Source organism: Arachis stenosperma, chromosome 9 (assembly GCF_014773155.1).
Source record: "Arachis stenosperma cultivar V10309 chromosome 9, arast.V10309.gnm1.PFL2, whole genome shotgun sequence".
NCBI classification, from domain to species: domain Eukaryota; kingdom Viridiplantae; phylum Streptophyta; class Magnoliopsida; order Fabales; family Fabaceae; genus Arachis; species Arachis stenosperma.
In genome coordinates, this window is record NC_080385.1 from 141,663,687 (window position 1) to 141,671,303 (window position 7,617).

Genomic DNA, 7,617 nt, shown 5'->3' on the forward strand with positions numbered 1-7,617 from the left:
GCATTCAGAGCATCAATCTCAAGAACTCCTTTCTTCTGACCAGTCCCATTGTTCACAGGATTCCTTTCAGAAGTGTACATGAATTGGTTATTTGCAACCATTTCAATCAGTTCTTGAGCTTCTGCAGGCGTCTTCTTCAAATGAAGAGATCCTCCTGCAGAGCTATCCAAAGACATCTTGGATAGTTCAGAGAGACCATCATAGAAAATTCCTATGATGCTCCATTCAGAAAGCATGTCTGAAGGACATCTCCTGATTAATTGTTTGTATCTTTCCCAAGCTTCATAGAGGGATTCTCCATCCTTTTGTCTAAAGGTTTGGACTTCCACTCTAAGCTTACTCCATCTTTGTGGAGGAAAGAACTTTGCCAAGAAGGCATTGACTAGCTTTTCCCAAGAGTCCAGGCTTTCTTTAGGTTGAGAGTCCAACCATATTCTAGCTCTGTCTCTCACAGCAAAAGGGAATAGCATCAGTCTATAGACCTCAGGGTTAACCCCATTAGTCTTGACTGTGTCACAGATTTGCAAGAACTCAGCTAAAAACTGATGAGGATCTTCCATTGGAAGTCCATGAAACTTGCAATTCTGTTGCATTAGAGAAACTAATTGAGGCTTAAGCTCAAAGTTGTTTGCTCCAATGGCAGGGATTGAGATGCTTCTCCCATAGAAATCAGGGGTAGGTGCAGTAAAGTCACCAAGCACCTTCCTTGCATTGTTGGCATTGTTGTTGTTTTCGGCTGCCATGTCTTCTCCCTTGAAGAATTCGGTCAAGCCCTCTAAAGAGAGTTGTGCTTTGGCTTCTCTTAGCTTTCTCTTCAAGGCCCTTTCAGGTTCAGGATCAGCTTCAACAAGAATGCCTTTGTCTCTGCTTCTGCTCATAAGAAATAGAAAAAGAAAAAGAGAATGTGGAATCCTCTATGTCACAGTATAGAGATTCCTTGAAATGTCAGAGGAAAAGAGAAATAGTAAGAAGAAGGAGAATTCGAATTTAATAGATAAAATTCGAATTGTGCATTTAGAAGGAGTAGTACTCCATAAATAGAAGGATGTGGGAAGGAGGGAAGAGAATTTTCGAAAATTCAATTAAAAAATTTGAAAACATTTTGAAAAATGTTAATTGATTTTCGAAAATCAAAGTGGAAAAGAGATAAAGTGTTTTTGAAAAAGATTTTGAAATTAGAAATTAAAAAGATTTGATTGAGAACTATTTTGAAAAAGATGTGGTTAAAAAGATTAATTGAAAAGTTATGGGTTTAAAAAGATGTGATTGAGAAGATATGATTTGAAACATTTTTAAAAGATATGATTTGAAAACAATTTGAAAAGATAGATTTTGAAAATTGATGACTTGCCTAACAAGAAAAGATATGATTGAAACATTTAACCTCTCTCAACAGAAAAGGCAACATCTTGTGATGTTCAATCAAATCATTAATTGTTGGTAAGTATCTTTTTAAAAGGAAAGAAATTGAATTGAAAACATTGATTGAAAAAGATTGATTGAAAAAGATTTGATTTGAAAACTAAGAAAAATTGATTTTGAAAACAAAATCTTCCCCCTGGCACCATCCTGGCGTTAAACGCCCAGAATGGTATACATTCTGGCGTTTAACGCCCAAAATGCACCCTTTTGGGCGTTAAACCCAAAATGCACCCTTTTGGGCGTTAAACGCCCAACCAGGTGCCCTGGCTGGCGTTTAAATGCCAGTCTGCCTTCTTCACTGGGCATTTTTGAATGCTCAGCTTTTTCTGATAATTCCTCTGCAGTTGGTTCTGAATCTTCAATTCCTTGTATCATTGACTTGAAAAGACTCAAATTAAAAATATTTTTTTGGATTTTTCTATAATCAAAATGCAACAAGAATCAAACAATGCATGCAAGACACCAAACTTAGCAGTTTGTGCACTATGACACTAACAATATGAGAATGCATATGAGACACACAAAATACTTCAAGTCAATAGAATTCAAAGATCAAAACAAGAAATATATGCATGAATTCGAAAATTATAACAAAAACATGCATTTGACACTAAACTTAAGATGAGACTCTAGACTCAAACAAGAAACATAAAATCTTTTTGGTCTTTTTATGGTTTTATAAATTTTTTTGTGTTTTTCGAAAATTAAGTGGAAAAAGGCATCAAAATTCTTAATGAGAATTCCAGGAATCAGTGCAATGCTAGTCTAAGACTCCGGTCCAGGAATTAGACATGGCTTCACAGCCAGCCAAGCTTCCAAGGAAAGCTCGGTCCAAAACACTAGACATGACCAAAGGTCAGCCAAATCTTAGCAAATCACTGCTCCAAGAGCAAGATTGATACGAAATCAACAAGCTCTTGTGGTGATAAGTTGAAACCTCGGTCCAATCAGATTAGACATGGCTTCTCAGCCAGCCAGATTTCAACAAATCATCATGAAACTCTAGAATTCACCTTCAAGAATTTCGAAAAAAAAAATACCTAATCTAAGCAACAAGATGAACCGTCAGTTGTCCAGCCTAAACAATCCCGGGCAATAACACCAAGAACTTGATGTTGTCGCCGGATCTTGGCATCTGATGTTACCACAAGCTTGCTCAAAACATGAACAATCCCCGGCAACGGCGCCAAAAACTTGGTAGGCGAAATTGTGAACAATACTTTTTCACAACTCAAATAATCCCGGTAATGGCTCCAAGAACTTGGTGCGCCTAATACCATGGCATTACACAACTTCGCACAACTAACCAGCAAGTGTACTGGGTCGTCCAAGTAATAAAACCTTACGTGAGTAAGGGTCGATCCCACGGAGATTGTTAGTATTGAAGCAAGCTATGGTCATCTTGTAAATCTTAGTCAGGCAGACTCAATGTATATGATGATGATAAACGAAAATAACATAAAAGGTAAAGATAGAGATACTTATGTATATCATTGGTGTATGAGCTTCAGACAAGTGTATGAAGATGCCTTCCCTTCCGTCTCTCTGCTTCCTACAGTCTTCATCCAATCCTTCTTACTCCTTTCCATGGCAAACTTGTGTAGGGTCTCACTGTTGTCAGCAGCTACCTCCCATCCGCGCAGTGAAAGCTAATGCAGAGCACTCTGTCACAGTGCCGCCAATCACCGGTTTGGTTCCCTCCCCTACCGGAATAGATCACTCTTTTGCGTCTGTCACTAACGCCCAGTAGGTTACAGGTTTGAAGCACGTCACAGTCATTCAATCATTGAATCCTACTCAGAATACCACAGACAAGGTTAGACCTTCCGGATTCTCTTGAATGCCGCCATCAGTTCTTGCCTATACCACGAAGACTCTGATCTCATGGAATGGCTGGCTCGTTTGTCAGACGAGCACTCGGTTGTCAGGCGATCAACCATGCATCATGCAATCAGAAATCCAGAGATATTCACTAAAGCCTTGAATGCTTGTAGAACAAGAATGGTGTCAGTCATCTTGTTCATAGGTTGAAGAACAAGTGATATCTTAGATAAAGAACAAGCGGAGTGAATGGAAGAACAATAGTAATTGCATTAATACTCGAGGTACAGCAGAGCTCCACACCCTTAATCTATGGTGTGTAGAAACTCCACCGTTGAAAATACATAAGAACATAGTCTAGGCATGGCCGAATGGCCAGCCTCCAAAGTGAGTTCAATCATAAAAACATGATCGAAAGGCTTTTCTAATACAATAGTAAAAGGTCCTATTTATAGAAAACTAGTACATAAGTGAGTAAATGACATAAAAATCCACTTCCGGGCCCACTTGGTGTGTGCTTGGGCTGAGCAATCAAGGAAATTCGTGTAGAGACGTTTTCTGGAGTTAAACGCCAGCTCCCATGCCAGTTTGGGCGTTTAACTCCAACTTTTATTCCTGTTCCGGCGTTTAACGCTGGAATTTCTGAGGCCGGATTGCTTCGCGGGTTTGGGCCATCAAATCTTGGACAAAGTATGGACTATTATATATTGCTGGAAAGCCCTGGATGTCTACTTTCCAACGCCGTTGAGAGCGCGCCAATTGGGCTTCTGTAGCTCCAGAAAATCCACTTCGAGTGCAGGGAGGTCAGAATCCAACAGCATCTGCAGTCCTTTTTGGTCTCTGAATCAGATTTTTGCTCAGGTCCCTCAATTTCAGCCAGAAAATACCTGAAATCACAGAAAAACACACAAACTCATAGTAAAGTCCAGAAAAGTGAATTTTAAATAAAAACTAATAAAAATATACTAAAATCTAACTAAAAGATATCAAAAACATACTAAAAACAATGCCAAAAAGTATACAAATTATCCGCTCATCAGAAACTTATTTTGAAAAAAAGATTTGATTTTTTTTGAAATAAGGAAAGAGAAAAACAACAAAATGACACCAAACTTAAAATTTTTAGAAAATCAAGCACAAATTTTTGAAAATTTTAAAGGAAAACACAAAGAAGACACAAAACTTAGAATTTTTTTAAAGATCAAGAAAGGACTAAGAACATGCAAATTCGAAAAATTAAAAGAAAACAAAGGCATGCAATTGACACCAAACTTAAAATATGAAACTAAACTCAAATAAAAGACTCTAAACCAACAAAAATAAAACAGTCCTAATCTAAGCAACAAGATAAACCGTCAGTTGTCCAAACTCGAACAATCCCCGGCAACGGTGCCAAAAACTTGGTGCACGAAATTGCAATCACACTTTTGCAATTCTGCACAACTAACCAGCAAGTGCACTGGGTCGTCCAAGTAATACCTTACGTGAGTAAGGGTCGATTCCACGGAGATTGTCGGCTTGAAGCAAGCTATGGTTATCTTGTAACTCTTAGTCAGGATATCAATAATTCTCAGGTTTAATTGTGATGAGTAAAAGAACATGAAATAAATACTTGGTTTGCAGTAATGGAGAACATGCTAAGGTGATGAGCGGATAATTTGTACGCTTTTTGGCATTGTTTTTAGTATGTTTTTGGTAGTTTTAGTTGAGTTCTTAGTATATTTTTATTAGTTTTTAGTTAAAATTCACTTTTCTGGACTTTACTATGAGTTTGTGTATTTTTCTGTGATTTCAGGTATTTTCTGGCTGAAATTGAGGGATCTGAGCAAAAATCTGATCCAGAGACTCAAAAGGACTGTAGATGCTGTTGGATTCTGACCTCCCTGCACTCGAAGTGGATTTTCTGGAGCTACAGAAGCCCAATTGGCGCGCTCTCAACGGCGTTGGAAAGTAGACATCCTGGGCTTTCCAGCAATATATGATAGTCCATATTTTGCCCAAGATTTGATGGCCCAAACCGGCGTTCAAAGTCACCTCAAGAAATTCCAGCGTTAAACGCCGGAACTGGCACCTAATTGGGAGTTAAACGCCCAAACTGGCATAAAAGCTGGCGTTTAACTCCAAGAGAAGTCTCTACACGAAATTCCTTCATTGCTCAGCCCAAGCACACACCAAGTGGGCCCGGAAGTGGATTTTTTATGTCATTTACTCATCTCTGTACACCCTAGGCTACTAGTTTTCTATATATAGGACCTTTTACTATTGTATTTCATCTTTTAATCATGTTTTTATGATTGAACCCTCTTTTGGGAGGCTGGCCATTCGGCCATGCCCAGACCTTGTTCTTATGTATTTTCAACGGTGGAGTTTCTACACACCATAGATTAAGGTGTGGAGCTCTGCTGTACCTCGAGTATTAATGCAATTACTATTGTTTCTCCATTCAATTCCGCTTGTTCTTTGTCCAAGATATCACTTGTTCTTCAACATGATGAAGGTGATGATTGACACTCATCATCATTCTCACCTATGAATAAGGTGACTGACAACCATTCTTATTCTACAAGCATCTGAGGCTTAGTGAATATCTCTTGGATTTCTGATTGCATGATGCATGGTTGATCGCCTGACAACCGAGTGCTCGCCTGACAAACGAGCCAGCCATTCCGTGAGATCAGAGTCTTCGTGGTATAGGCAAGAACTGATGGCGGCATTCAAGAGAATCCGGAAGGTCTAACCTTGTCTGTGGTATTCTGAGTAGGATTCAATGATTGAATGACTGTGACGTGCTTCAAACTTTAACCTGCTGGGCGTTAGTGACAGACGCAAAAGAGGGATTCTATTCCAGTAGGAGCGGGAACCAAACCGGTGATTGGCCGCACTGTGACAGAGTGTATGAGCATTAGCTTTCACTGCGAGGATGGGAGGTAGCCACTGACAACGGTGAAACCCTACACGAGCTTGCCATGGAAAGGAGTAAGAAGGATTGGATGAAGGCAGTAGGAAAGCAGAGAGACGGAAGGGAAGGCATCTTCATACGCTTGTCTGAAGCTCTTACACCAATGATATACATAAGTAACTCTATCTTTATCTTTTATATTATTTTCATTCATCACCATATCCATTTGAGTCTGCCTGACTGAGATTTACAAGGTGACCATAGCTTGCTTCATACCACCAATCTCCGTGGGATCGACCCTTACTCACGTAAGGTATTACTTGGACGACCCAGTGCACTTGCTGGTTAGTTGTGCGAAGTTGTAGTGATCACAATTTCGTGCACCAAGTTTTTGGCGCCGTTGCCGGGGATTGTTCTTGTGTATGGACAACTGACGGTTCATCTTGTTGCTTAGATTAGGTATTATTTTTCTTCAGAGTTCTTAAGAATGAATTCTAGTGTTTCAAGGTGATGTTCTTATCATCACCAAAGCTGATTGATCATCATCAATTTAGCTCCTGAATGCAATGTCTTGCTGAAGCTTAGCTAGCTATGTCTAATTCCTTTAGACTAAAGCTTTAGACTAACATTGCATGATTCCTGGAATTCTCATTAAGAATTTTGATACCTTTATTTTCCTTTTCACTTAATTTTCGAAAAAAACCAAAAAAATTACAAAAGCATAAAATCCAAAAATATTTCTTGTTTGAGTCTAGAGTCTCATCTTAAGTTTAGTGTCAATTGCATGTTTCTGTTCTTACTGCATTCATGCATGTGTCTTCATTAATCTTCAAGTTGTTCTTGATGATTTTCTTGTTTTGATCTTTGAATTCTATTGACTTGAGTGTTTTGTTGTTTCCCATATATACAAACTGCTAAGTTTGGTGTCTTGCATGCATTGTTATTTGATTTTAGTTGCATTTTGATTATTCCTCATTATTAAAAATCCAAAAATATTTTTAATTTGTGTCTTTTCAAGTCAATAATACAGAGAATTGAAGATTCAGAACATACTGCAGAGGAATTATACAGAAAAAGCTGGGCATTCAAAAATGCCCAGTGAAGAAGACAGACTGGCGTTTAAACGCCAGCCAGGGTGCCTGGCTGGGCGTTTAACGCCCAAAAGGGTAGAGTTTTGGGCGTTAAACGCCAGAATGTGCACCATTCTGGGCGTTTAACGCCAGGATGGCAAAGGGAGAAGATTTTGTTTTCAAAATCAATTTTTTTTAAGTTTTCAAAGTTTTTCAAAATCAAATCTTTTTCAAATCATATCTTTTCAATCAAATGTTTTCAAAATCAATTTCTTTCCTTTTTCAAAGATACTTACTAACAATTAATGATTTGATTGAACATTTTTTGCCTTTTCTGTTGAGGAAGGTTTTATGGTTGAATCATATCTTTTCTTGTTAGGCAAGTCATTAATTTTTAAAATCATA

The 7,617-nt window shown here is 38.4% G+C and overlaps 1 non-coding gene across 1 annotated transcript; it reads left to right on the forward strand.

Moving 5' to 3' along the window:
- Window positions 1–230: 230 nt before the first annotated feature.
- On the forward strand, window positions 231–338 carry LOC130953577 (small nucleolar RNA R71). Its single transcript, XR_009075746.1, has one exon. It is a non-coding gene; the product is annotated as a small nucleolar RNA R71 (small nucleolar RNA).
- The last annotated feature ends 7,279 nt before the right edge of the window (window positions 339–7,617 follow it).